Source organism: Arachis ipaensis, chromosome B07, assembly GCF_000816755.2.
Source record: "Arachis ipaensis cultivar K30076 chromosome B07, Araip1.1, whole genome shotgun sequence".
Classification (NCBI taxonomy): Eukaryota; Viridiplantae; Streptophyta; class Magnoliopsida; order Fabales; family Fabaceae; genus Arachis; species Arachis ipaensis.
In genome coordinates this window covers 71,729,011-71,737,733 of record NC_029791.2, presented here as the reverse complement: position 1 = coordinate 71,737,733, position 8,723 = coordinate 71,729,011, and positions in this window count along the sequence as shown.

Genomic DNA, 8,723 nt, shown 5'->3' with positions numbered 1-8,723 from the left:
TAAAACAGAAGTAAGAACAGTGCAAGTAAACAGACATAGATCCACTAACCACAGCCTAAGCTACCTAACAACCTAAAAATCCACTACAACATGCAAGTCTAGCTATCCAAATTATGAACATAAACGGAATAAAAAATACAGAAACATGACGAACGGATAAAAAGGTTGCGTGTTGCGGAACCTGGTAAGCAGAAGGGTTGGAACAGGGAAGAAGGTGGCTGCGGCGGCGTCCGGTGCGGTGGTGGTGCACGGCGACGCGGTGGTGGCGGCGGAGGGGGTTGGTGTCGGAGAAAGGGTTTAGGTGGTGGGTGGTGGTTGGAGGGAGAGGATAGGGGTGGGAGGTTGTGGTTGGGGTTGCTGGCTGAAGGGGTGGGGCGCGGTGGATGGCCGGCGGTGGTGGGCGGTGGTGGCGGCGAGCAGCGGTGGAAAGGGGAGGAGAGAGGAAGAAGGAAGGAGAGAGAAGGGGAGGGGGTGGTACGGCGGCGATGGCGGGTCGGCGGCGGCGTCTGGGTGATGGTGCGGTGGCAGCTGGAAGGTGGTGGGTGGTGGTTGGAGGGAGAGGAGGCAGAGAAGGGGAAGAGGGTTGGAGGTGAGGGCTGCACGACTGATAGGGTTCGCGGGCTGGGGGGTTATATTTTCGAATCCACGCGGCCGCGTGAGGCACGCGGTCGCGTGGTTGGGACGAGAATGGGAGTGACGCGATCGCGTGGGGTGCGCGATCGCATGCGAGGGGGAAAGAAGGGTGACGCGATCGCATGGGTCGCGCGATCGCATCGCTGGAAGTTGTGCTAAACGCACGACTCCAGCGCCGTTTTAGCGGAACTCTCTGTCTCCTTTTGGGGTGATGTGCAAACCATGTGACGTGATCGTGTCGCTCACGCGGTCGCGTGGGATTGATATTGTACATGTGACGCGATCGCATGGGGCTTGCGATCGCGTGGGCCAATTTGTGTGAAACGCATAAGGGCCGCACGATTCCAGCACAACTTTCTGTTCGTTGGATCCTTACGCCGATATATATATCATGCGGCCGCATGGGTCACGCGGTCGCATGGGTGGTGTTTTTCGCGATATGATGCGATCGCATGGGGCATGCGGTCGCGCCGTGCAACCACTTTTTTTTTTATATGCATGAAAAGTGCAGAATGCAATGACTATCATGGATGCTTATGCATGATTCCAGGTTTAATAAATTAAAATGAAAAAAGGAAAAATGAAAGCAATTATCAAGAAATAAATTGAAAAAGAAGCGACCATACCATGGTGGGTTGTCTCCCACCTAGCACTTTTAGTTAAAGTCCTTAAGTTGGACATTGGAAGAGTATTCAGTTATGGTGGCTTGTGTTTAAATTCGTCCAAAAATTTCCACCAGTGCTTGGAATGCCAATAGCCTCCGGGGTCCCAAACTAGGCATGTAAAGCTTCTGCGCAGCTTTAAACAGATATCCAGCCTCCTGGGATGACGAATGTCAGAACATAATCCATGATCCCAAGCTGTGTTTTTAGATCCGCCTTCGTTTTGATTTGTAAGTTTCCATTCGGGCGGGTTAAAGAGTAGAATCTCACCGTGGTGACCAAATGTTCTCTGTGATCCATGCCATTGAGCACGATACCAATCCGTGTACTTCGGGGTGAAGCGTGGAACCTTATTGAACCTGGTGCACCAGCTCTGAATACGAGTCATTTCCCTCTTACTCTTAAAGCCGCAGAGAGCTCTAAGCTGGCCATCTGTTTCAAGCAAACCATTTTCAAGTGAATAAGTAAAATTATAAGTTAAGGATTGTACCCACTTGAAGCTTGTATTGGGTGGTAATGGCCTTGGGACAGGTGTTTTTGGTGGCTCTGCGAGTTCCGTTTCCTTGTTTTCTTCTGTGAATTTTCCCACTTCCTTGCAAAGATCTTCAATTGTATCTGTATTTTGGTCAAAGTCTTCTGCGTCTTCCTCATCACTTGAGTCATAGATTGGAGGTTGAGAGAAATCTACCTCCGCATCATCTGCATATTCACTTGGGGAAGATTTTTCGATCTCAGAGAATTCACTTGCGGACGCAAGTTCATCACTAGGGGCACTAGACTTGTGACTATCATCATCAAGGAAATTTGCTTCTTGAATTATTCCGTCTGATTCTTCGTAAACTACTCGCCTTGGAGATTGTACGGTATCCTCCTTAGCATCAAATGTAGTGTCTTGGACGGAGTTTTCCTCAATTCTGTATTCCCAAGGAAGTTCAGCATTGCCTAGATCTTCAACCAACTCTTTTTTTTGAACAATGACAGCTTCTTCCACTTGTTCTAGTACGAATTCATTTTCTGTCTTGTCCACTGGAGTCTCTAGCATTTCTTTCATGCTACGCTCTTCATTGGGCTGTCCACATGGAGCTGTGGTTGATCCTTGTATATTTGAGCGCCTAGTGGCCCATTGAATTAGTGCTTGCTCCAGTTGTTGAATGGTTATTTGAAATTTAATCATTGTTTCTTTCAGGCAATCCTTTGCTTCGCGGTTTGCCAGACTTGGACATGATACAAAGGAAAGTGGTGATGATTGGGAACGATTGGATTGGTATTGGGGTAAGGAAGGATCATATGATGGCGAATGCTGAAGAGAAGCTTGTGAGTGTGGTGGTTCGAGGTTATGTTGAAAGGATGGTTCATATGCACGGGGTGGGGCTTATTGGTAGTTACAAGGTTGTCCACCATGTCTTACAGCTGGGTATGCATGGTAGAATGGTCTTTGTCCAGGATATCTCGGAGGGTGTTGCCGCCAAAAGGGTTGATTAGATCCTCTTGGTTCCATCCATCCTTGATTGGTCTGACCTTGATGCACATTCCTACTATAACTTCTATTTCCTTTAACAATATTAGAACCAAACTCAAAGCAAGAGGGGTGAGAGTTCATAGTAGCAAATAAAGAGAAAAAGGAAAAACAACAATAAATAAACAAGCAAAAGAAAAATATTTACAATAACCAATAATAAGGCACACGTTAGCAGTTCCCCGGCAACGGCGCCATTTTGACGTCGGGTTTTCTACCAGTAAAGAAATTCATAGAAACGGTTGCGTTGTAGATATAGTTTCTAAACCGGCAAAAATCCCTTCGTACAAACGTGTTGGGTGTCACAAGTAACAAACCCCTTTAAAAATTGTTAACCGAGTATTCAAACCTCGGGTCATCTTCTCAAGGAACTGCGAGGAAGTATGTTCTTATTATTGGCTATAAAGGTTGTAATCGGGGTTTAGAAGGGGAGAAGCAAGTAATTTAAATGACGAATTAATTAAATGGCAAGTAAAAATAAATAATAACTGTAAAACAACTTTTGGCAAGATAAGGGAAATTAGAAGTCCAACTTAGTTATCCTTCTCAACAATAATGAGAGTTGTATCTTAATTCCAGTTGGTCAACCTTTACCGGAGCAAAGGAAAGTCAAGGGACTAATTAAATCGACCTTTGAATCCTAATTATTTCCTAAGAAAAGGTTGGGATTATTTAAGTTCAACTCAATTAGCAAGGTAACAATTATCAATTATGTTGAGTTTAATGACTGTTGAGTTACTGAATTCTTAACCAAAACCAAAAGGGGAAAAAGTAAATTGCTGAAATAATAAAAGTGTCCTTAGATGGGAAGCAATGGCAACATAAATCAAAGAGAATAATCATAAACTGAAAATACCTCAAATTATCATTAATTCAATTAGAAATCTGTAACATGGAATAATTCGTAAATTATAATAATCAATTCAAATGTTGGAATAAATAAATAAAAGTAAAACTAAAAGAACATTAAACCTGGATCCAGAGTTACTCTTAAAACAAGAAGAAATCCTAAATCCTAAAAGAGAGAGAGAAGATCTCCCTCTCAACTAAATCTAAATCATTGAAAGGTGAAAATATGCGAGCTCTCCTTGAATAGAAGCATTCCCACACTTTATAACCTCTGATCTATGCTGTTTGTACTTGGATCTGGGCCAAAAAGGGCTTCAGAATTCGCTGGGGGCGTATTCTGTAATTTTCGGTGCGTGGCCTCTGTCACGCGTCCGCGTGGGTCACGCGGTCGCATCATTCGGAGCTCTACCTTGCCACGCGGTCGCGTCAGTCATGCGACCGCGTCATGTGTATTCTGCTTAAGGCGCGCGGTCGCGTCAGTCATGCGGCCACGTCGCTGCCGATTCGTGCTTGACACGCAATCGCGTCATCCATGCGATCGCGTGGACACCAGTTTCTTTAAAGCTCCGTTTTGCTTCCTCCTTCCATTCTAGTATGTTTCCTTTTTCATCCTTTAAGTCATTCTGCCTTTAGAAAATCTGAAACTACTCAACACACTAATCACGGCATCGAATGGAAATAAAGGTAATTAGAATAATTAATTTTTAAAGCTTAGAAAACATGTTTTTCATTATATGACATAATAAGGAAGGGAAAGTAAAACTGTGCAATTAATGTGAATAAGTAGTTGAAGAGTTGAATAAATCACTCTAATTAAGCACAAAAGAACTCATGAAATATGGGTTTATCAGTTCTCTCCTCTCTCTTAGGATTAGGATTTAGGACTTCTCTTAGTTTTAGGAGTGACTCTCAATCCCAGGTTCTTTATTTTTATTTAATTTATGAACTCTTCCATGTTACATATAATTTTCTTAATTAATGTTATTTGAGGTATTTCAATTTATGATTGCTATTATTGTTGCTTTACATCTGAAGGCATTTTTATTCCAGTAGATTTACTTTTTCCCTTTTGGTCTTGGTTGAGAAATCAGTAACTCGGGAATTATCCAACTCAATAGCATAATTGATAATTGTTATCTTTGCTAATTGAATTGAGCTTCAATAATCCCAACCTTTTCTTAGGAAATAAATAGGATTCGAAGATCAAACTAATTGCTCCCTTGACTTTCTTTTACTTTAGTAAAGGTTGACTAAGTGGAATTAAGATTCAATTTTCATTATCATTGATAAGGATAACTTGGTCTGGACTTCCAATTTCTCTTACCTTGCCAAGAGTTTAGTTTACAGTTATTTATTTATTTTACTTGTCATTTAAATATATCTGTGTCCATTGCCCAAACTCAACATTCCCCAAAAACACACTTTTTCATAATCAATAATAAGAACATACTTCCCTGCAATTCCTTGAGAAGACGACACGAGGTTTGAATACTCGGTTAACAATTTTTAAAGGGGTTTGTTACTTGTGACACCCAAAACGTTTGTACGAAGGGATTTCTGTCGGTTTAGAGACTATATCTACAACGCGACTGTTTTTATGAACTTCTTTACTGGCAAAAATCCCAACGTCAGTCACGCTGGAGTGTGGCTGGAGGCGTGCCAATGGCACAAATCAACCCACGCGACCGCGTGCCCCACACGACCGCGTGCCCTGAGTTTTCGACGTAAAAGGGTGCACAATGAAATATTGTGCGTGAGTGATGCTGGATTGGTGCTGGATGCACAATCCTTATCACGCGACCGCGTCGCCGATGCGGCCGCGTCATCTATTTTCTGGCGCACACTCACGCGATCGCGTGACCCACGTGATCGCGCCGTCCCAATTTTGGCAAATAAATTAATTTGAACAGAGAGTTGTGCTGGTGCGAGGATGCACTCGCACCAGAAGCATAACATGGGTCACGCGACCGCGTGACTGACGCGATCGCGTCACCATACTTGAAGCGCATCCACGCGAACGCGTGCCCCACGTGGCCGCGTCGCATGCGCCGCACAGCTCAACCAAAATTGCCAAATTATCTTATCTTTCTCTCCTCCAAATCCTAGTTTTTCTTTTCCCTCCTTATTTCTTCCTTCCCCCTTTCCCCTTCTATCTCACCTTTCACTCTCTATCTCACATCCATTAACAAGGTTTTACTTTCTTCCTCCCTCTTTCTTTTTCTATCATTCTTATTATTTTATATGTATTTTCTTTTCTTTTCTTTTTCTTTTCATTATTCATATTTTCTTTCTTTTCTTTTCTTTTCCTTTTTACATGGTGTTAGAAATCTTTTTTTTTCTTTTTTGAGTCATTATCGCTCATTATATGCTTGTGGATTGTTGCAAATTGTTTGACAATTATTTTTATTCTATTTAAGGGATTGCTTGCATGTTCACCTTCATATTTTCTATACCTTATTCACCATGCATGCTATGTGTTTGTGAAAAAGTTCAAATGGCATTATGCACTTTTCTATGTTATTATACTATTCAATGCTTGCTTTTCACAAATTCTCTTTACTATTGTATTAATTAAATTTAATTGTCAATACAAACGTGATGGTTTGTTACAAATTATTGCTTGGTCTATGCTACTTATGCCCTTTGCCGGCATGCCAATAAACACCTTGCAGTCACTTGTCTTTATATGCACTAGCTATTTTCCATTGTTGGCTTTTCACATGTGCATCCATCACCCTCTTTTCCGTTTCCTTCCTTGCCGTATATCTCTTTGAATTTAATTTACTTTCTCTTCCCTTCTTTCAAGATGGCCACCAAGAAAGGAAAAGAGAAAGCTACTTCCAAACCACCAGCAAAGAAGAGGAACTAAAAGAGCATTAGTGGCAGAGCCATCTTCAACCGCAGTCAAGCCCTCAACAAAAAGAGTTAAGAGGATAATAAAGGTTGATGAGAAGGAGAAAGCCTTTCCAGCAAAGGACACTGCGCGATTTCCCAATCGCTACTGTGAGCAGATGTTCCCTATCCTGGTAGAAAGAAATTATAACAATGAATACCTTCTTATCCTCCCGTCCAATATTGCTACCTTTGTTGAGCCACAAATTGAACGAAGACAATGGGGTTTCCTACGGAGACAGCCAAGGCAGGTCAATCTTTCTTGGGTAGTTGAGTTCTACTCTAACTTCTACATGCCAATCCTGCAGTCTGTTTATGTCCGGCAGAAGCAAGTCATCTTCACAGAAGAGGCCATTCAGCAAGCTCTGAGTCTTCCCCCTATTCCAGAAGGAGTGGACGCCTTTCAAGAAGCCGCACTTAAGCGCCAGAGGTACCAATTTGACTAGGACTCTGTTCTCGGAGTTATCGCATTACCTGGCAGCCGTTGGATCTACAGATACCACTGTACCTGCCCTAAGGGAATCTTGGCTTCAGCACTTACCTTGGAGGCTTGTGTCTGGGCACAGATCATGTCCCATTATGTCTTTCCGAGCACTCATGCGTCCTCCTTCACTGCGGACATGGCTGTTCTACTATGGTGCATCCTTACAGACCAACCTCTGCATCTCTCAAGACATATCCGGAATGCTATGGGACACGTACAAATTGCGGACAACTTACCTTTCCCCACCTTGGTCTCAGATCTTGTCTCAGCAGCCGGAGTCTCCTACAGAGCTGGGGACACTAAAGCCGTGCTTCCACTGGATGATCAGTATGTCCCTAACGGGAAATACCTCAAACTCCCAGCAGCCACTACAAGCCTTCCTACTACTCCAGTTGAAGATAATCCTTCTTCAACACCACAAGCCCCTACAACTGATGAATTGCTCCAGCAGATAATCGAAAGGTTGGATCGGCAAGAACAGAAAGCAAAGATGAGAGAGCGCCGTAACGAGCGCCGATTCAAACACCTCAAGGAGCTACTCAAGGGACACTTCAGGGACTCGGATACCACGGACTCCACTTCTTTTACCAGCACAGGGAGCCATAATGGTCCCGACTATGGAGTTACTGCCACCAGCCCACCCCTGTTCCTGACAGACGGCACCGAGGACGGTGCAAAGCCTTAAGTGTGGAGAGGTCGGTCAGTACCTGACTTTCGGAGGTAATTTCTTTTCCCTAGAACCAATAATTAGGATATTTTAGTTAGATTTTCTTTCTTTTATAGAATAGAATAAATTGCATAGGTTAGGATAGTTGTATGCATGTTCTACTTGATTGAAAAGACAATAAGTTTCTTTTAAGACTCTATCTTTGGAACAAAATTTCACTAATTTTTCAAAATTTTATGATAAATTTGCTTGAGTTATATTTGGAACATGATATTTGAGCTAAAGAACACACAACCTGTGAAAGATTTGAGCCTTTATGTATGCTTACATTATTTAACCATAATTATTTCATTCTTGTGTGTTTACTTCTCTATGATTGTAATCTATATTTTGTTTTATCTTATACGTCCAATATTTGTTATATTTGCATGCTTGCACATGATTGAGGCCATTATTTGTTTAAACTCACTGGTGCACGAAATTGTGATCTCAGGCAACGGCGCCAGAAACTCTGTACGCACGTCTTAATAAATCATTTTTCATTCACAACTTCGATACAACTAACCAGCAAGTGCACTGGATCGTCCAAGTAATAAACCTTACATGAGTAAGGGTCGATCCCACGGAGATTGTTGGTATGAAGCAAGCTATGGTCACCTTGTAAATCTCAGTCAGGCGGATATCAAATAGTTATGGAGTTTTCGAATATTAATAATAAATAGAAAATAAGGATAGAAATACTTATGTAATTCATTGGTTAGAATTTCAGATAAGCGTATAGAGATGCATTCGTTCCTCTGAACCTCTGCTTTCCTGCTGTCTTCATCCAATCAGTCTTACTCCTTTCCATGGCTGGCTTTATGTAAGGACATCACCGTTGTCAATGGCTACTTTTTATCCTCTCTGGGAAATGGTCCGATGCGCTGTCACTGCATGGCTAATCATCTGGAGGCATCACCGTGGTCAATGGCTGCATCCTATCCTCTTGTGAAAATGGTCCAAATGCTCTGTCACAGCACG